At 41.5% G+C, this 22,040-nt stretch overlaps 1 protein-coding gene across 2 annotated transcripts in view; it reads right to left on the bottom strand.

Annotated features, from left to right (window-relative positions):
* Window positions 1–21,585, bottom strand: part of DNMT3B (DNA methyltransferase 3 beta) — a 70,723-nt gene extending 49,138 nt beyond the window's left edge. For both annotated transcript variants that reach the window (XM_069073931.1, XM_069073932.1), the window contains exon 1: window positions 21,267–21,585. The gene's annotated coding sequence lies outside the window, so the exon portion shown is untranslated. The remainder of the gene's footprint in view (window positions 1–21,266) is intronic.
* Between the last annotated feature and the right edge of the window lie 455 nt (window positions 21,586–22,040).

Here is a 22,040-nt window from a genome sequence, read left to right as displayed (position 1 = left end):
TTCTATGCCAGATTTCCAAAGAGGGTCAGAAGATGAGAATGTGAAGAATGTGAAATGGACTTCTAAAAGGAAGGCATCTAATCATAACAGGGATTGCAGAAGACACCGAGGAACATGAGCTCCAACAACATACCAGCTCCTCTTGGAGTTTTTAAGGTTTATATGAACTGTTTAGTTCATGACCCTATGAAATACAGTACAAATATTATGTTCTTTTGACAGATAAGCAAGCAGATTCTGAGAGCTTTGTCCAAGGCCACCGCTAGTAAGCATAGCATCCTTTCCACTATAAAGTGCTGCCTCTAGAAGACAACATTGAGAATAATTCCCATTTCCAAAGCCAATTTTAGCTTAAACTCTTCCCTTCTCCCCCTTCCCTCCCCCAAATACCAGTAGATAGGGTTAAGTAACTGACCCAGAGGACACAGCAGGGCAAACAAGAGCCAGGATGTCTTGAAGATAAGCTCAATGCTCTTTCCCTCTATACCACAATGTCTGCTCCAACACAATACATTTGTAAATCCATTAAAGGTACATCACTCTGCTTGTACTGGTTAAATGAATATATCCTGAGGTAGGGGAAAGTATGGTAACCAAATGAATTCATAGTAGCCCAAACTATCACAACACATCAAGTGCACTGAACTCTATGTTGAGACCACAAAGGACCTACCCCAACCCCTACTGGCTCCATATGACAATGGAGAGGGAAGGGAATAGAATGAAATCACAAGGTCAAGTGCAAGCCCACTCAGCCTATACCCCATCCCCAGCAGAAATGGGGAGTTTCTTTCCTTGGGGAGCATGGGGGAGAAAGACTTTTCTACAGAGGCTAAAATGGAATCAGAACAGTCCCTTCCTGCTTCACCTCTTAGTTAAGAGAGTTAGGCATGGGCCAGGGTAGGACACCAAATTAGCACCACAGAGGCAGGGATGGAGATTAGTTAGCAAGATCCACATGACTGGGGTCCTATGTGCTAATTGAGCAACCTTAAGACAGTGCAGAATGATAGTGAAACCAGACTATGTGGACCAAAGGTCACTCAGGACCTTAGAGTATGCAGAATACTCAGAGCTAGAAGTCTTGGTCTATAAGGTCGTCATCTGAAGGATCCTTAAGACTCAGACTTAGGAGATCTTGATTCTAGGCCTTGCTCTGCTACTTCTACCCTCTTCTAGTCCAAGTTTTCCTGGTTGTAGAAAGAGAATGCCTATTGAAGCACAGTGTCCAAAAGTATTAAAGTTATAGCCCTGCTGTACCATGACCTGATGGTACTACTCTGTTCAGTTGTTGACACAGCACTCGAGGAAGGATACATATAAGGTAGACAGAAAGGAGAGTGAAGGACCATGAGATTATGCCATAATTCAATCCAATGTGCCAAGGGATACAGGAGGAAGTTAAATGTTTCAATAAAGACCTTCAGTGAAGGAAAAATCCTAATACTTAGCAAGGTAAACTATTCTTTCCATTTTGGGATAATTTGAATAATTAAGAAAATTGTCATTTAATAATTAAGAATATTGTCTGAGTAAACGTGAGATTTTCCTTTTCTAACTTCTACCCATTAGTTCTGCCTTCCATAGGTCTAAGTGGAACAAATCTAGTCCCTTATCAGTGAGGGCACCACTGAGAAAAGATAACATGTAGTAGCCATTGATTACATGTAGATTAACCCAAAGAACAGAAACTATGTCACTTCTGCTTGACTCAAGGGGGGAAAAAATAGGAAAAATGTAAAGTATGCCCTTCTAGTTCTAAGAAGCAATTTGAAGTGCTAATTGAAAATTAACATAATTGAAAATATATGACAAATATTGTGACCATAAAGTGAAATGCAAATAAGTTAATAGATGCATTAGGAAGTATATCATGTTAATTGCTTAGCAGTAGAAGTTCATTTTGGGAGAGGGAACTAACAGGAAGGCTAGCTTTTTCAAGGAAGGCTTCTTGGCTGAGTTGAGGATCTAGGTTTGAAAGACTGGAAAAGACCCACATAAGTGCAATGGGAATGTGCCAAGGCACATAGGAAAAAGTGAATGACTTCAAATAAGTCTGGTTGGAACTTTGGAATGAAAAGTACTTAAATTCCTTGAGGGCAACCTCCTATACATAAGAGATTCCTGCATCTTCTCATTGTTGGGTCTCTAGCATAACTAGAATAAATCTCTCTCCCTCATTAGGGAGAAGTGAAGAATGAAGTCATAGGATTTAGACCTGGGTTGCAAATCCAAATCTAGTACTATTTCCACCATAATAAATTGGGTTTTCATAGCATCATGGGCCAAGACAAGAAGACCCTTAAAAGCTAGGTGACCATGGCTAAATCATTTGGGGTTTCTGGGCTTTGTAAAAGGGAACTCATGAAATCACGTATGTAAAAAAAAATCAACTTTTAAAAATGCAACATAAATGGCCATTATTAGAAACCTGTGACTCAGAGAATGGATGGTTTGATGAGTTTTGTTCAAAAAGAACAAGACAGGTAAATAAACCCTATGCCACAGAAGTTGTCCAGGTAGAGTAACTGCTATGTGAGAATTTCCCATCCAGAAATGTGGTCAGAGATTCTCTCTACAAAACAACCAGTTCTTTCCCCAAAAGGGGGTTAATGGGCTTAACCAGACGGAAAGCATTCCTCCTACTGGATGCTCAGCCTATAGGATAATTGGGTTTGCTTTAAGACCATTTTTTTTTTTATGGATATGGAAACTGAGGCCTAAGAGATATATAGCATTCATCTAACTTCACAGAACTAATAATTAGATTTAGGATTTAAATGCAGGGCCTGTGACTACAAATTTGATGCCCTTTTCCTTGACAGCCTTAGAACTTGACAAATATTAAAATAAAAGATGGAAAAGGAAAAGAAGTCCTTTTAACTGGAAAAAAAAAAACCCAAACCCCTCTTCCTCAAGCAGCTTCTAATAACCTCACAGATCCTGAGGGACAGCAGCAAATCTGATCCCAGGCTAAGGAATAATGCCTGAAAAGTAGCCAGTCAATTAGATATCACACACACACACACACACACACACACACACACACACGCTATCCCCCAGAAGCACAGCAAGAGCAGCACTACAGGAGGTCTGAAGGACATGTCTGAGGAGGTTAGAAGCTACCAGAGGCTGCCCTTAGGCCCTGAAAATTCTAGAGAGCCACAGGAATAGCACTGCTTATGTTCTGAGGAGGGCCAAAATCCTTGTACAGAATGCAGCATCCTGGCCTGGAAGAAACCAGGGTCTAATCAATTATGGTTGTGTTTTTTAAAAGAAAGCTCTTCCCAGGACATTGTTGTGACTCTACTCAACCCGCTGTATATCCAAAAAAAATGTTAGCTAAAAGAGAATAATTAGAGATGGTGGAAAAAAACAAGCTCAAGAAAATCCAAACAACTCACAATTTCCAAGGCCACGGAGGATGTTTGTGTGATCTTTGTGTGTCTGTGGCCTAGAGCTGTTTTACCCAGAGTTAAGATATCTGTGATCATCTGATTCTACTACTCATTGACTGACAGAGTCTGCTTGGGAGCAACCCCCAAGGTTTAAAATCATCACAAGAAGCCAGAACAAGCAAGCCATTCTATCCAAGGGTTCACTTGTAGTGAACTATGTCTGCTACAAAAGGTGCCTGGGTTCCACTTCAAGCAACAACTCCCATAGAAGTTATCACCGGTCTTCCAAAATCAGACCCAGGCTACTGATAAACTTCTTTGGGAAGTCAAGTCATGCGTCCATAACAATTGTATTGCCATCCCTAGCACTCAGGAACTTTCCAGGTTACTCGTGGCATCAACTGTGACCCAGATCAGGAACACATGCTGTGCCCTCTGCATGAACAGCCCCAGCACCATCCCCTACTGCTTCTTGCTTCTGAAAGTGAGATGGGCATCAGAACCCATCCCCCCGACCCCTTCTATCCCCTCTCCTGTCCTCCCCTTCCTACTAGGCCCTTTAGATAGGTAGAAGTAGTTAAGTGTAGAAGTAGTTGTGTTATCTAAAGGAAGACAAGAAAAAAACCACACTTCCCACCTCCCCCACTATCCAACTGGCCTATGTGCTTTCCAGCAGCCTCAATACAACTTAGTTTACTTTGTACTCAACAGAAATTAAAACTTTTGAGCAGCCTTTTAATAAAAATAACTTTTTTTTAAAAGACCACACTCAAGTTTATTAATTTTGCTGCTTTTGCCACTGCCATCCCCCTCCAGGTCTAAAGTTAAAAGTTCCTTTGAGGTAGACTAAAAGCAGATAACTTTAACTCCACCCACCCACCCCTAGCAGGGTAACCAAAACCAATCTACCTTCCAGGATACCAGTGCCTACTTGGAAAATAATAGCTCAAACTCACAAGATTAAAAAAGAAACCTATATATAAAAAGATTTGAAGATTCAATAAAAATACAAAAAAAAGAAGTAACCTCCCTACTTCAGTTGTTTGTGAGACAAATGTTCTGTAAATCTTAAAGAACAATAAAAATAGGATTATTCATATCCTTATTAAACCAAAATTCTAACTGACCCCAAACTGACCCCATCACAAAAATCACTTGGGTAAGAGAAGTAAAATAAGTCATCAGCTGGAGGAAGAGGGACAAGAGACCTCCACCATTCCTCCTGGGGGACTTAATCCTTCCAGCTCCACACCGGCCACCCTGCAGTTCTGACTGCTAAGTCACATGGCCAGCAAACTCCTTGACCCTGCTTCCTGCTCTACCCTCTGGATCACAAGACCTTAGCCACCCTTCATCTTCTATCTTTGAAGCCATAGAGCAAATCATTCCTACAGGAATGGGCATGCCAACCAAGTGACCCCACTTACCATGCTTGTGATTTCTGAGAGCAAACTATGCCTCTCAGACTACCTAGAAGGAACACTCCAGGGCAGGGAGTTTATTTGCTTTTGAATATGTATACCCAAGGGCTTAGCACTATCTCTAGAACATAGGAAGTGCCCAAAGAAATCTTTTTTCCACTCATGCTATTACTAGCTTGCATGCTCAAGGGTAAGCAAGGCATTTCAGCTCTCTACAGTAAAATGACTTAAGAGCCAATGATCCCTTACAGTTACAGTTCTAGAGTTAAATGGGAGCTGAGGGAAAGGCCATCTTGGTATCATATAGGGAGAGAGAATGTATATAATAAGACTGAGGGATAAGAATGGTAAAGTAGGAGGGAGGGACAGTGTCAGATGGTACTAAAAAAGTCTCAAATGCATGGTACTATCTCAGGGAGGATTTGCAGGACGTAGTAAGTAATTAAGTAAGATGAAAAGGTAAGATTGAACAACATTCTACGTTGGTTTTAAGAAGCCCACATACATATGCAATTAAATCATGGAACTGAAATATCCTAAGCGTTTGAAGGATCCTCACAATCATATAAAACTCAGATTAGCCCATATTGTGTCAGAACTGAGAGTAAGTCTAGGATTCCTAACCCCAAATCTAGTGATCTTTCCATTTTTCACCATTAATAAGTATTTTCAGTGCCTACTATGTACACGTCCCCTTACTAGAAAAGAGAGAAGAAAAGCAATCTTTGTTCAATTTTACTTATTTTCTACAGAGAAAACTTGTACACATTATGATGCCTAATAGCTAACATTTATATAGCACTTTAAGTGCTTTAAGTCTTTAAATCTTACGATGCACCTTACAAATAGTAATTTCATTTGATCTTCACAATACCCCTGGGAGGTAGGTGCTGTTAGCATTCCCATTTTACAGATATGAATTGAAGCAGAGGTTAAATTAATTGTCCAGGGTCACAGTTTCTGAGACTAGATGTAAACTCAGGTCTTCAGTTCTTCTCTCACTCCAGGTCCAGTTCTCTATTCACTCTATTCACTAGCAACCTCCACATATTCATATATACAAAACATAAACAAAATACAAGATAATTAGAGTGGAAGGAGAGTAATACAACACTGTCATTCAACTATGTCCCCTGACTCAGCCAATGCGGTGCCTCAGTCTATAAATTTTTGGACTGAAGGTCTCTACAACTATGGGTTGAGATATCTCCTAATATCTTCTCAATCCAACCCTCCCCAATTTCCCTTTCTCTTAGGGCCACATCACCATCTAGGGTTCCAATATCAAAGCCTCATTCCTCATCTTCATCCACATCCAATTGGTTGCCAAGGCTGCTATGTCACAGTCTCTCTTCTATGGACTATTATTACAACTACCTGATTGGTTCTTCCTGCTTTGGTAGTCTCATCCATCTCCTACTCATCTTTCATAGAACTTTCAAAATTATCTTAACACAAGACTACCCACACCCATTTAGAACTATGCTCAAAGGGCTATGAAACTATGCAAAACCTGTGATCTAGCAATATCCCTACTAGGGCTGTATACCAAAGAGATTTCTTAATAAAATATATATACAAAAATATAAATACATATATAATATATATACAAAAATATTTATAGTAGCTCTTTTTGTGGTGGCAGAGAACTGGAAATTGAGGAGATGCCCATCAACTGGGGAATGACTGAACAAATTGGGATATATGATTGTGATGGAATACGAACTACTATAAGAAATTATGACTAGGATGCTTTCAGAAAAACCTGGAAAGACTTAACATGAACTGATGCAAAGTGACGTAAGAAGAACCAAAACATTGTGCACACTATTGTACAATGATCAACTGTGAATGACTTATGAAATAGATAACTGTACCCCTATTTTGCCCTAATCAGTATTAACCAGTTACCGATTTTAAAGGAGTGGCGATTGGTAGTAATTACCAATATATTATGCATACAATCAATATATTTAGTCAATCGAATCAACCAATCAATTAATATACATTTAGTCTTAATTAATTAATATATTATGCCTGTAATCAATATACATATAATCAATTAACATACTAAATTTATTGATATATATTTAATCAACAAATCAGGAATAATCAAATAGGACCCCAAACTCTTATAAAAAGCCTCACACCTTTTATGAAAGGCCCCAAACTGTATTTCACATAATCGGAAGGTGACTTACTAAGAAGTTCGCTTGTCTGATCATAGGAAGTCAACTACAGGACCGTCGTCACCTTTCCTTCCAGCTGAGCAGAGGACCAAGTCCAGAGTGACAGATGTGACTTAAATTACATAGAAAGTCCCCAAGCAATTCCAATGCCCCTCCACCCTTCATTATCTCCTTGTTGCCCAACATGAAGAGATGGCTCAGAGCATTTGGCCAATGAGTGATCCTGTTTGCCGGGCTGTGGCCTGTCTTCTACCAGCCCCAGATGTTCTGACATCCATTCATCAGCCTAACCCCATGAACCTGCTCCTCAATTTTGGTAGGACCTCTGGAAGGTCAAGATAGGTCTGTTAATACTCTTTTGGTCAATCTGTCTGTCAACCAATGGGATTCTGTATTTTGTATATGCCTTCCTGGAAAGTCAAGAACAAGGTTTATCCACAAATCAGACTCTGTATTTTTGACCTGCTCCACCTGTATTGTCCAGAGAGCAAGCACTATAAAAAATAAGGTTCTGGAGGAAGGAGGCATCTCAGACCATGAGGAAAGGCTGAGGTCCTATTCATTAAATGGGACCAGATGCCTTTAATGGTATCATTTAATTGGCTCAGAATTCTGCCTCAATGTTTTTTCTTGCAGATTGGCCTTTTTGGCCTACATTTAGCTATTCTCAATAATACAATGATCCAAGACAATCCTGAAGGACTTATGATGAAAAATGCTATCCAGCTCCAGAAGAACTGATGGAGTCTGAATGCAGATTGAAGTATACAATTTTTTTCACTCTATTTTTTCCATGGGTTTTTTTTGCCTGTTTTCTTTCACAATATGACTAATATGGAAATATGTTTTGCATGACTGCACATATATAACCTTTATCAAATTGCTTGCCTTCTCAGTGGGGGAGGGGAAAGGGAGTGAGGTAGACAACTTGAAACTCAAAAAATTTTTTTTAAATGTTTAAAATTGTTTTTATATGTAATTTGAAAAAATAAAATACTAAAATTAGAAAACAATTACAGGGGGAAGGGGGAGACTAGCCATGCCCTACTCTGCTGAAAGCTCTTCAGAGGCTCCCCATTGCCTCCTGACAAAATGGAATGTTAAAAGCTCTCAAGCACAGTATGGCCCCAGTTTCAGGCTACCTTTCTAGATTTATTTTGTATTATTCCCCTGTATCCAATGTGCATGCATTCAGGCAAACTAATCAATCTTCTGAGTGTTCTGCCTTACATTGGTGCCTTCCCACAGGCTGTCTCTATTGCCCAGAATGCACTTCCTTCTTCACCTCCACCATTCCTTTTTAGTTCAAATGTACTTTAATTTCCTCTATGGTAAGATAAAAGTAAACAATGTAGAGATCATAGAAAAACCTCCCTACTGTTGGTAGAGCTAGTGAACTGGTTCAACCATCCAAGAAAGCAATTAGGAATAATGCTAACAAAGTGTGCATATACTCTGGCTCAGAGATCCTAATAGTAATCATCCAAGGAAGTCAGTGACTTCTTTTTAAGACCTCATGCACATAATAGCACATTTTGTAATCCTTAAGAGCTGGAAACAACATAGATATCCATTAAATGGGGAATGACAAATCAAAATGTGATACATGGATGTAATAGAAGATTAGTGTACCTTACAATATGGTTAGCTAGAAGTACTTTTTACCATGTTAATTGCATTAACAAGTTAAAATTCAAGATTAAAAAATATTGGGGCGGCCAGGTAGCACAGTGAGTAAGAGCACCGGCTCCAGTGTTGAGAAGACCTGGAGATCGAATCCCGGGTTCAGACACTTAGCACCCACCTAGAAACACCTGGCCTTGTAACCTTGAGCAAGTTACTTAACCCCAATTGCTTAGGGGCGGCCAGGTGGCTCAGTGAGTAAGAGCACTGGCTCCAGTGTCGGGATGACCTGGATCAAATCTGGGCTCAGATACTCAGCACCACACCCAGAAATAACTGGCCATGTAACCTTGAGCAAGTTACTTAACCCCGATTGCTTTAAAAAAAAAAAAGATTAAAAAATATTGCTGACTTCGCACAATGAATTCAGATGCATGAGAATTTATATGAACTGGTACAAAGTAAGCAGATCTATGGTCCTATGGACAGTTTTTTTTCCCCCCCTTTCTCCAGGTTTCTATTTCCTGGTTTTTAGAGACTCACTTATTCAAGTCGCATCAAACTGCCAAACCAATTCCAGCCAGATTGGCCTCCCTCAGTTCTTCCACTTCTATTTAGTTCCTTTCTCATAACTATTTAGCCCCTCCCTTTGCTTACATTTATACATACTCTCTGAATGACCCATCCTTGATGGCCCAGCCTAGTTCAACTCTCAATACCACTTCAAAGCCTTCCTTGACTATACTGAGTCCACAGTAAAGATCTCTCTCCTCTAAATCTCTATAACCCTTCTACTTTGGATAAATTCTGACTCCTTCACCATGTCTTCTTGCTCTCTGCATCCCACTTTAGTACTGAACAAGACCTTGTGAGAATTAAATACACAAAAAAATTTATAAAATTTTATGTAGAATTTTATAATAGCCATCAAGGCTGAATGGTCATGGGATAGAAAGTGGATTAAGGAAGACCTGAAACTTAACACAAATAAAAAACTTTTTTTTTCACATTTTTAAGAGCTAGACAGGTGCTCAGAACACAATGCCAGAGGTGAAAAGAGATCATCATATCTAATTTCATTTTTATAGTTGTACCTGAGGCACATAGAAAGAAAGAAATTTGCCCAAAACATGAAGGCTAGAACTGGAACCTGTTCTTCTGTATGATCTAGTGCATTAAGGACTGGACTTCGCAAGTCAGGAAGATTTTGGTTAGAATTCCTTAAGCCCACAGGTCACTTTAATTCAGTGCTTCAATTTTCTCAATCTGCAAAATCAGGAGGGGTGGCTAGGTGGCGCAGTGAACAGAATGCTGGCCCTGGAGTCAGGAGGACCTGAGTTCAAATTCGAACTCAGACACTTAACACTTACTAGCTGTGTGACCTTGGGGCAAATCACTTAATTGCCCTGACTTCCCCTCTCCAAAAAGCAAAAAAAAAAAATTTTTTTAATCAGGAGATTAGATTCAATTAGCCTTTAAGGTCCCTCAGCTCCTCATCTAAGATGATATGAAAAACTGGCTAGAATACCAGAGTCCAGCATCATAAGACAGGTTATCAGAGACACTTCTGAATGCAGGCCTTCCGGATCCACTGGGGTAAATACTTGTAAAATAGAATGGTTCCAGGCACATAGTAGATGCTTAATAAATGGTTGCTTCCTCCTTCACACCCATATCACTTTGTACCATGTTTTGGATGGTTGCCTTCTCCCTCTGCCCCTGTGGTCACCTCTCCAAATGTTCAATTTTTCCCAGAACCTTCATTTTGAGAGAGGACTCAGATCAGTCATTCTTTACTTCACCATCATGTCCCAACACAGGTATCATCTTCCATCCTTCCAGCTTGTATTTCTATCCCCAGCACTTCACATCACGCCTACCAGTACAAGTAAGCAGCTAGGTGAGCTTGGTCTGTAGTCAGGAAAACTCATACTCATGAGTTCAAATCTGGCCTCAGACACTTACTAACTGCATGACGCTGGGTAACTTACTTTTAACTCTGTTTGCCTCTGTTTCCTCATGTATAAAATGACCTAGAGAAGGAAGTGACAAATCACAACCATCCCTGACATGAAAACCCCAAATGGGGTCACAAAGAATCAGACAAAAAAATACTGAACTGAATTCATCTACCACACCATTGCTAAGTAAGCTTAAGAGCTTAAATCACCAGATTCCAAGTCATACAAGGTCTTCCTACTATATTACCTAGCTTACTCTCAGATAAAAGAGGGCCCACATTTAAACCCTTCTTTAAATATTTACAAAGTCCACAATCATACCTCAACCAAAGCCTACACACATATCATAAAGACAGAGGGCACCATTACCCAACACACCAGCTTTCCCTTCTGCCCTTTGACCTGGGAAATGGTTAAATCCTGCAGGTAAAACAAAAAGATGATTAAAGGTCAGTAGCCAGTTGTTAACTTAGCTGTTTCAAGCAGTCACACAGATGACTTTGAGGACTCCCCTGTTCTGCAACTCAAGTGTCATTTGCAAAACTGGGATGAATAAGAATGATTTAAGGTCCTTTTGCCAACTCTGATCACATACCCTCCCTCAAACTTTTAGCAACTTTCTGTATTACCCTAAGTGTTAGGATTGGGCACAGTAGACTCACCCAACTAGAAAACTCAAAGGATGTCATTGCAAACCCCTTAGCCTGAATAGTAAGGATAGAATAGAGCTGTTAAATGCGGCTGATCTAGTTAGTGTATTTGTGGCACTACAGTTTAACCCCAAAAATGACTTTAACCCAATAAACAATAATTCAGCCCTCCAACCAGCCACCACCATAGGGTTGATTAATTTGCAAATCAGTATCCCAGCCCAGTTAGGGTTGGCTTATTAGCATAAAGTAAAGAGCATTTATAAGCCTACTCCACCCCCAACTCTAGACCTGGTGGAACTTTCCAGTGGAAGGAACAGGCCTTAATTCTTCTTTTCCCTTTTCTACTTGTCTCACTGACTTCTAGGCCTTCTCATTCATGAAGCTAAAAGAAATGTTTCTCCCTTTTCTACTTCCCCAATATCTTGAATAACTCTTTGGATCCAACAACCAATATGTAAAAGGAAGTGCTACCAAAACATCTAGTATCTAAGGGGGAGGGGGCTAGCTAGGTGGAAGACAAACCCCAGGACAAAATTTCCAACTGAGCTCCCAGAAGAATGAATGAAAAAGCAAGGGGGATGTGGAGGATGCAAAAACAAAAAGGAGCCCCTGCCCTCAAGGGGCTTACATTCCAAAGGGGAAAACAATTTAGAAAGGGAATGTGGAATGGGGGGGGGGGGGGTTTTAGAAGTCTAGGTGGGGGATGGTGAGGGAGCAAAGACAAAGATCAAGCTGTCTAGTCTATGCTTACAGGCAGAGCACAAGTTAGCGGGTAGTGGTCATAATACAGTTATCCCTTCTGTATCAGTGGGCGTTAGAGGTACAATGCCCCCCAATCTGGAAAATCCTCTTAAAACTTTTTGGCCCTCCCTTTGCACCAAAGAAGTTTGACATTTGTCTTTTTCTTTTATGGAGGCTTAACAATACCTTATTGGCTAGCCTATCCCTTGCAGCTTTAAAACCTGGGGCTTGTTTCTCTTCTTGGCTGATATATCTAGTCTGAGGCATTTTTTTTCCAAAATAGGGCAGTTTTGTCAGCATTGATTATCTGTTCTGGTTTGTAACCTTTCTCTTCAGCCAGTTTCTTCAGGATTTCAGGAAACTCTCTAGTTGCCTCTTGATCCAGACGCTGCCTCTCCTGTTACTTTCACATTGTATAGGCTAAACCTTTTTAAAAAAATTTTCAAACCAGCTTTTGCTGGCCTGAAAATCCATAGGCGTAGACCCTTCACCTTCATTTTCCTTTAGGAAATCATATAAGGACTTAGCCTTTTCTGGTATGATGCCAGAGTCTACCTGAATACCTTTTTTATAGCAATCCTGCACCCAAAATACTGCACTCTCTATTCAAGAAAGATGAGGCTCTCCAGGTTTATGCAATACTTTTCAATTGTTAGTGTAACTGCAGCAATTGTTTTGAAGATTTCCTTCTCTTTTTTCTTGATATGCTTTATGGTCAACTCATTAACAACGTCATAATGGCAGCCAACCTTGGCAGCTGTTTTGACCTAATGAAACGTATCTAACAAATTCTACTTTTTCTTCAAGTTCATCACTTTCCTGTTTCTTGGGAGCACTTTCCAAACCACTAGGAATACTACACTTGGGACCCATGATTTTAGTAGGGTTTATGAAGTTTAAATGACACAAGATACAAGTTAAGATGCAAAGATCATCACTTAGAGATCACCTCAATATCATGTGAGAGATCACTGTAAACAAGCTTGGCATCCCCAAACCAGTGCCTAGAACCAGTTGTTTTACTACAATTTTAATTTTAAGAAAAAAGTTGTATAGCTATTCATTTATGTTATTAAACACCAACAAGTACAAACAATATTATATATATAACAGTATGTGTATTTTATGCAATTATGAGTTACCAAACTTTTTATGATATCTACATAGCTAGCCTTTGTGTATCACTTGCTGACTTTCGTGTTCTTTTCACAAATTTAACTTTTTTTTTAATTTTAACTTTAAAAAAGAAATTGTGTATATTTATGGTATTATAAGAGAAAATGTTTGGGGCAGCTAGGTGAGACAGTGAATAGAGCACGGGCTCTGGAATCTAGACCTGAGTTCAAATTCAAATTTAACACTTAATAACTGTGTGACCTTGGGCAAGTCACTTATCCCCAAGTGCCCTGCCTTCTCCCCCTCCAAAAAAAGGCAAAAGATAAAATGTTGACATTATACAATACTATACATATTTTTTATGCATTTCTGAGTTTCTAATCTTTTTCTGTGTAGTTTGCTGGCCTTCACTATCGAATGGTTTCCACAAAACTCCCAAAAAATTCCCATTTAATTTTTTATGCTGACCCTCAATATACTGAAACCTCCGTAGTGAAAAGCAGTGTGGAAGGGATAACTGTAGTGCACCTGGGAAGATGAAAGAGAAATCACAGGAGCGGAATATGAAATAGGTTAGTGCTGGATAGATACATGAATGAATGAAAAAGTTTAAAGAGCTTACTCCAGGCACCAAACTGAACTACTAGGAAGGCAAATATTTAAAAAGGAAAGAGGGGCAGCTAAGTGGCACAATGGATAGAGCACCAGCCCAGGATCTGAATTCAAATCCAGTGCCAAACATTTCCTAGCTGTGTGATCCTGGGCAAGTCACTTAACTCAGACTGCCTCCAAAAAAAAAAAAGACCCAAAAAAAGAATCCTTACCCTCACAGAGCTAGGTTCAAAAGAGGGAAGGATAAGTGGTCTGCCTGTAAAAGGGACATGGAAACACATGTCAAGGGTGGAAGATTCCTTTGAGTTCATGTAATACCTTAACCTGCTTTTTAGAGAGGAAAGGAGCTCGGATAGTCAAAGAGGGAGATTTGTCCAAGGTTAAGTTGACTTAGCATCAAAGGTAGGAAAAGAAAACACTAATTTGGATGTTAATAGAACTTGCTTATAAATGGTGCAGTTTACATCTGGAAAGGCAAAGGGCCTGAATTCAAAGTTTTCCATTTACGGCTGGTGTGACCTTAGGCAAGTAAGTCCCTTTCTCTTCTCCAAACCCATTTCTTTGTCAGTCAATGGACATTTATTAAATGTAGTAGGCTACATAGTAGGCTACGTGCCAAGCACTGAAAAAGGAAGTTGGATTAGATGATTGCTAATGTCCCTTCCCCTGCAGCTAGGTGGCGGATATGGCCCCAGGCCTTGATCCAGGAAAGACTCATCTTTTGGTGCCTAGGAGATCCCAGTTGGGGTCACAGAGACTCAAGCCATGACTGAAATAACTGAACAAAAACGTCCCTTCCAGCCTTAGATTTATGATCAATATGTCTGCCAAGAGTAATTCTACCAAAGGCTTTAGCATAATAAAAGATCTGCCCCTGCCCCTTGTAAGCCTAGGCCCTATTCCCACTAGGTGCAGAAGTTACCCATAGGTATTCTCTCTTCACCTGGAAAATGGTCAGGAAAATATTGCCATTATTTCCAAAATCTCTCCCAGGCCCGTGATGATCTTTCCTAGTAACATTACCAGAAAAAAAAAAGAAAAGAAACTACACAAACCAGTCTATGGTACTTTATACCATAGAACTTGAGTTAGATCTACTGTCCCCCACCCCCAACACTCCTTGATGAAGTGGCCGAATTCTGAACCATTGCCTGGTGACTTCCAAGTCAGTGTTCTTTCAACCATATTTTGCCAAGTACATTCCTCACAAGTTTTGGGGTGGCATATGTGGTACAAGCATTATCCCTGCCACTTTACAGATGAGGAGACCCGAGGTTTGGAGAGGACAAACCACTTTTGCTATCCCAAAGTCACTCAGCTAGTCAGGGTCAGAATTATTCAAGTCAATATTTGAAACCCAGGCCTTCTACCTCTATTGTTTTTGAAAACACAAAGAGTTAGAGGTAGGTAACTACATTCAGAGGAACTGGGTTTACACATCCTAGCTGAGTCACTGCAGTCTTGGGCTTAATCTTTCTTGACCTCAATTTCTCTACCTATAAATATAGAATTAGAGGGGGAAGTTTAATTTTTAAGATGCTTTCTGTCTCTAGAATCAGAACCTATGAATGCTAAAGTCCCTCACCATACAGAAGAAACCAGGGCTTAATAAAGATGGGGGTGGGTGGGGAAATTGGAAAGCAGTTCTCTTGTAAATCAAGGGAAGAAAAAGTAATGTTATCTATGTTTTAATGTATTTTTATTTTGTTAAATTTTTCCTAATTACATTTTAATCTGATTCAAGTGCTGGTTAGAGTGCAGGTGTGTTTGACACCTCTGAAACATTTTTTTTAATGTACTGTACTAACCACCCCTTCCCTTAACAAAGAGAGAGAGAGAGCATTCTTGAGAGTTCTACTTCTCTACTGGCAATTCTGATTGAATTTTAAGAATCTCCAAATATCAACTATTTTGACCACACAACAGTGCAGAAATCATATTCTCAGAGTTCCAAAAAGGTAACCATCTCTACGCCACTCTACCCAATTCACTCATTACCTCGAGGTAGCCTATTTCATCAAGTTCTCCCCCAAAACTGAAATGTCTGACTCCCTGTGTAACCCCATCGTACCCCCTTCCCAGTTCTCTCATGTAGAACAAACTCAGAGCTTAATCCTTTTTCCACGTGTCAGTTATTGCAAGACAGCTTCAAAGGTCTTCAAAGGCTAGAAAAAAAGGCCAACTGAAAGTTGTTTAAAAAGGTACAGTCCTGGGAAAGCCAAATGTTAAGTCATCAGCAACTAAGTGTGAATTGGGGGTATGGGGGAGAGAAGGGACACAGAGAGGATACAGACTTGCCCCAGGCAGGCAGGGGGCATGGTTAAAACCAAGAAAAACTTACTGGTTGGTAGCTCATGGCCTCCCCAGGGCCTAGAAGTAAAGAACGATACTTGACACTGGGAAGCCATCAAGTTGTTCTTTGACCTGGTGAGCTACAAACCTTTCTGGTTCTAGATTTCTGCCCAAGCTGTCCTTCACCTCCATATTCCTGCCCAAAGTTGGAAAATTAAAAAAAGGGTCAGCTACTCTAAGAAATCAATGCGATAAAATCAGGACCACTAAATGCATTTACTTCTCTAGGCCTTGAAAATGGACAAATCATTTTCTTACCTTGATAAGGTAGTCTGTGGAAGGATGTGGAAGGATCCAGTCAAACTGAATTTATAGATGAGGATACTGAGGCCTAGAGGATCAGTAATTTGTCCAAAGTAGCAGATTAAAAAAAATTAGTAGAGCTGACTCCACAACTAGCCCCCATCCCCACAGTATGGTGTTCCAGTCCCCATTTTATCACTGAGAAAATGTGAGGCTCTGAATAAATTGACTTGTCAGAGAAAATTGGGATTCGAGCCTCACATTGTCAATTCCATATCCATAGATGCTCTTTCATATTAATTGCATATTAATGGATATGCATACTGCCTACTTTGTAGGGTTGTTTTTATGAACTTTAAAGCACTATAAAAATGAAACTTTAAAATAATGAGTCTATGAGGAAAATATACATGACTACAACAATGTACACAAAAAGAATAAAATAATCAAATCTAAATAATCCAAGTTATAATGACCGTTAGCTAGAAAGAAGACAAGTGAAATGATATAATCCCCTTTATTTCATTTGCTATAGAACTTTTTTTTTCTTTATAAAGGATGACTCTTTGGAAGAAGAATGGGGTTGGGGCGGCTAGGTGATGCAGTGAATAGAGCACCGGCCCTGGAGTCAGGAGGACCTGAGTTCAAATCCAGCCTCAGATACTTATCACAAAAAAAAAAACTAGCAGTGTGACCCTGGGCAAGTCACTTAACCCCAATTGCCCTCCAAAAAAAAAGGAAGAATGGGGTAAAGGGAAAAACATCTCAGTTTTTTAAGTCTATCACCTCTTCCTGCTTTCAGTCTAGGATTCTCTAGATAGCTTTCTGCTAGGTGCCTCTCTTACCACTTTATCACTTAGCATCAGTGACCCTGATACTATGTGAAGAGTCACTAGGAATTAAAGGTAAGCCCAAAACATTGGCAAACAACTTAGTCTAATTTAGGTGCAGCTAGAGAGCACAGTAGATAAGAGTGCTGTGCCTAGAGTAAGGAAGACTCATCTTTCTAAGTTTAAATCTGGCCTCCAACATTTACTAACTGGGTGATCCTGAGCAGGTCACTTAACCTTGTTTGCTTTAGTTTCCTCATCTGTAAAAAGAGCTGGAAAAGGAAATGGCAAGCCACTCCAGGATCTTTGCCAGGAAAACCCTAAAAGAGTTCCTGAAAGAGTCAGACATGACCGAAAACGACTAAACAGCAATTACAAAAAGTCTGACTTGATTTTATGGGTAACGAAACCCATAAAAAGGGAAGTGGCGAGTTCCAAGTGAAGACCTCCCATTCATTCTTTCTCCAGGAGAGTGAAAGAACTTCTGCCCTCTTCAAACACTTTATTAATAAGCATTCAAGTGCAGTGATCTGTGGGTGCCCTAGGTGTTGGAGATACAAAGACCAAAGTGTCTAAACTTGGGACATTGTAATGCATTCCCCATTACTAGATCTAGCGAGACTAGGAATGAATATTTGAACCTAGGAATTGGGCTCCCTGTCCAGTGCCCAGCCATTATGGATAGACAGCATTTTCTTTGTTGCTAAGACTCACAATATAGGTTGGGGGGGAGAGGTAAGGAGGGGCAGGGAGGGGGAGTTTTTGCCTTGGATTTAGGCATTTCTCTCACTTCTCTGTATGGGCTTCAGTTTCTTTAACTGTAAAATGGGACTATGGATCACCATCTTCCCTGCCTAGAATTCCAAAGCTGAAAGAAAATAGGTGAATGGCATTAGTGTTGTTATTCTGCTCTGGCCACCTGGCAGGGAACCACTCATTGTGATTCAGTGTCACAATTTATCCTCCTCAGATTGTGCTTCCCTTCTCCTCTATCCTGTTTGCCTTTCTCCCCAACTTCTTTTTTTTAAGTTCCTTGTTACTAACTTTTTTCCTGAACTGTTTTGTTACAAGGCATGGCTCTCTGAAAGTGGAAATCAAGATTCAGTGGAAAGGAAATGTAGGCAATGTAAAAAGATATCAATAAAAATTCATTATTAAAAAAATTATTAAAAGAATGGTGCTCTTTCTCAGGGAGAAGCTCTGCTTTTATTTTTCTTTCTCTAAGAAGCAGGGGTCTCCCTGTCCTTCCAAGGGAACAGAGACAGGAACCAGCACTAAGAGTATTACTCAACCAAGTCACGTGGCTACAAATTTCCTAATCTGCAAAATGGGAACAATCATCCTTACGACTACCTACTTCTCTGACTAGGTAATAGAAAAACTCTGTGGTCATTTGGATCCTTTTAGCCTAGCCTTTATAATTCTACATTCTCAAGTACCTTCTAGTTCCAAGTCCTAAGGCTATAATACAAAGGTGGGGGTGGGGGTAGGCCTGCTCTCCAGGGGTCCTGGCCCTGTCACTGCAGCTTCTACACCAGCCCTGGCCAGCAGCCCACAGCCCAGACCTTGGGGGAGGGGTTGAGATTAACAAGAGCCAACTCAGACAAAAATAAAGGTGAGCCAGGAGCAAAGGAGGAGGAGGTGGGATACAAAAGAATCCCAAGGTGAGACTAGGAAAGAGAAATTTTCAAACTTCAAGAGAGGAGGAGTTAGAAGAAAAAGAGGTCTTGTTAGAAGCTATTCCTCAGACATTTTCTATTGTTAGAGGCGAAAGCAACATTAACTAGACCCCCTCCTGGCCTTCCCCCAGCACAAGACCAGGATGCGCTAATTGGGAAAGACAGGGGTCTCAGTGGGTCATGGGGTAGAGGGCAGTCCTGCCCCAACTCTCCACCCCCTCAATTCCCCCAGCTCTGGAGTAACTTAAGTCTACCAGATTTGAAGTCACTTCCTCTACCCTTTTTATTTCCCCCCCAACCCACCACCCCTGTATTTCTTGATTCTCTTCCTTCATCTAGCAGTAAGCTAGAACATGCTGGGTGGTGACAACTTTATGAGTCAGGATTTTTTTCTTAATGGGTGTTCTCTCCCTCCAGGAATAATTCCTCTTCCACTTGCCTCCCAAATTAAATAGGTAACAAATATAACACCTTGGGAGCTAGAGGTGGAAGAAGACAGCCATCTTCTGGTCAAGTCCTTCATTTTCAAAAGAGAATTGAGACCCAGACTTAAGTGACTGCTCCTAGTACGGAGCAGAGCCCATATTGAAACCCAGGTCCTCTTGGCTCAAAATGCAGTCCTTTTCACTATACAATATACCTAACCCAGCTGACCAACTCAGGATCCCCCTCCAAACAAGCTCCTCAGGAACAGGAACCTCTCCCCCCAACATACTTAGTGATTCAACTCTAAGATAAGGTAGGATACCCATTAGTCCCCCAAATCGCCTCCATTCCCCATCCAAAATGGCACTGCTCAAACTCTTTCAGACTCTTCTCAAAATCTTTCCCCAAGTAACAAGCACAAACAAGGAATGATCCTGTCTTCCCCTACTGCCTAAGGGAAGCAGTGTAGTGGAAAGTGGCCCTAGTGCCAAACACCTGAGGTGGGGTCCAGCAACTCATTCCACCTCTATGTTTCATTTTCCTCATCTCCAAATGGGGACAAATGATCCTGGTATTATTACCTAGCTCAAAGGAGTGTGAGGAATGCATTCTACAAATTTCAGAAAGTGCTACAGAAATAAGAGCTCTAACTGCCCAGCCCTTGATCATCTAAGAGGTAAAATGGAGACATACTTGTACTCCCATGAGTTACAAGATCAAATTAATGGACAGATGGGAAAATGTCCTATAAACCCTCAAGTTTCACATAAATGATTACTTCTATTATCAGTCCTTCCATCCCACCTCCACATCCTTCCCTTCCTTTTCCAGTCTCAGTTTTAATTCTGAGTATCTGTTCTCCTACCCCAGAGGCACATAGGCAGGACTACATTAAGAACCCAAGGGCGTATAAGTGACTTAGTTTGGGAATGCCTTTTGAGCTACAGAGTTCATAAGCTGAGACTCTTGTAGGGTCTGGATGTTTAAGCCCCAGGAGCCCCACCTCCTTTCCTCCCCATCTGAGGCCCCAGGTGAGCCTAAAGGAGGGGAAGTGAAATGGTTTAGCCAATAGGGAAGACTGAGACTCGAAATAGTGCTCTACTGAATCTTGAATCCTGCCTGCTTCTGCCTACTATCCAAGCCCCTGCTCGTCTCCAGCCCCCAAAAAGCTCCCACAATACTCCTGGGTCGCCCCTTCCCCCAAACCCCTTTCCTTTACCTGACCTAACACAGCCCCTACACCAAAAGGATGATTCTCTTCTCCCCTTTCAATACCCGATTGATCCCTTTCTCTTCCAAGTTAATATGGGCCTCTTTTCCTAACATTGAGGTGTCCCCTCACCACCTCCCCCAAAGAAAGTTTTTCCATTTCCCCTCCCCCATTCCCATTATTGGTTTGAGAATGGACGCCCCCTCTGCAACAGGTACCCTTTGCCCCTTAGGGCAAAAGCCCTTTTTTTCAATTAAGTTTTCATTCTGTTTGGGCCAGAGAAAGCAGGCAGATATCTCCTTTTCTCTATTCTCCCTTCTCTCCCCGGATGGATATGGCTCATCTTTCCCTGGGGCGGGAGGGAGTGGGCAGGGAAAGCACCCTTTTCCTTCCCTCAGGTTTGGTAAAGCTAACACCCCACTTTTTACCCTTTTTCTCTTGGAGGTGGAGGTGACAAGGAAGTGGACATAGACACCTCACTTTCCCAGTCTTCTTCCTCAACTCCTCTCACAAGGATGGATGCTTCTCTTTACCCTCTCTCACTATCATTTACTTAAGAGACCAATATCCCCCTCCTTCCACTCTCTAGGCGGAAACCCCGGCACCTCTGAGTGGGACGGGGGTTGGGGGCGGGTAGATGTCCTTTATTTCCCTAGGGAAGGTACCCCTCACCTCCCTCCCGCCCTGAAGGGACAGTCAGACAGCCCCCTCACCACTTCGGTCCCAAGGGAAAAGTTAGTCCACATGCCACCAGTCCGCCCCACCCACACTCCCACCATGCTGGGATCCAGGGAAGTTGGGGGCGTGCTCACCTGCTCCACTGGTCAGCGTGAGAATGGGAATGTAATGCTAGGTTCGGTGCGGTTCAGTGCTGCCCGCTCGGCCGGCTGGACTGTGGAGCACTGGGTTGCGCGTGGTGTTTGCAAGATCCTCAGGCTTGACTTTTCCCGGGTCTCGAATCTCAAAGCAACGACCTCGAAGCTATATTTACTTGGCAGCAGGTTAACTCTCCAGGTGCTGGAGTCCTCCCTTCCCTTCCAACAGGAGGGCTACGGTGAAGAAGTACGAAGCACAGTGGGCGGTTCGCAGAGACCGAAGCGGCGGACAGGGGGCAGCTGAAGTAGGTGGGGAGGGGGCGGAGTCCCCGGCCCTAGCAAGCCCTTCCCCGCCTAGCCCCGCCCCTAGCCGGGGGAGGGAGGGAGCCCCAGATGCCAACCACTCAGCATCCCAAGAACTGATGGGGCGGAGGCTGGAGGGAAGGGAAAGAGGGAAATTTGAAATAGTTCATTGAAACTTTCCCCACCCCCCACCCCCAGTAAGGAAAATCCCTGCGGAAAAAATCTTCCAGTCCTGTTACAGTGGGATAGAGGACTTTCTAGAATGTTTAGAGGTACTCTTTAGAACAATTCAGAGTTCACAATGCCTCTTTCTCTTGGCCTAGGAAGCCTCGTTGGCTCGACTATCCAAATCCTAGAGTACAAGCAGTACGAAATCACTAGCCTGAGGCACAGAGAGGGTAACGGGTTCCAGGAAAGTCACACTGCAGGCCTAGGTCAAAGAACTCCAACAAAAAAGCTTAAATGCGC

Source organism: Petaurus breviceps, unplaced genomic scaffold (assembly GCF_028583685.1).
Source record: "Petaurus breviceps papuanus isolate PSGF00001 unplaced genomic scaffold, PetGlider_PUasm1.0 90879, whole genome shotgun sequence".
Lineage (NCBI taxonomy): Eukaryota > Metazoa > Chordata > Mammalia > Diprotodontia > Petauridae > Petaurus > Petaurus breviceps.
Note: the sequence above shows the minus strand (reverse complement) of the source record. Positions and strands in the feature narration are given on the sequence as shown.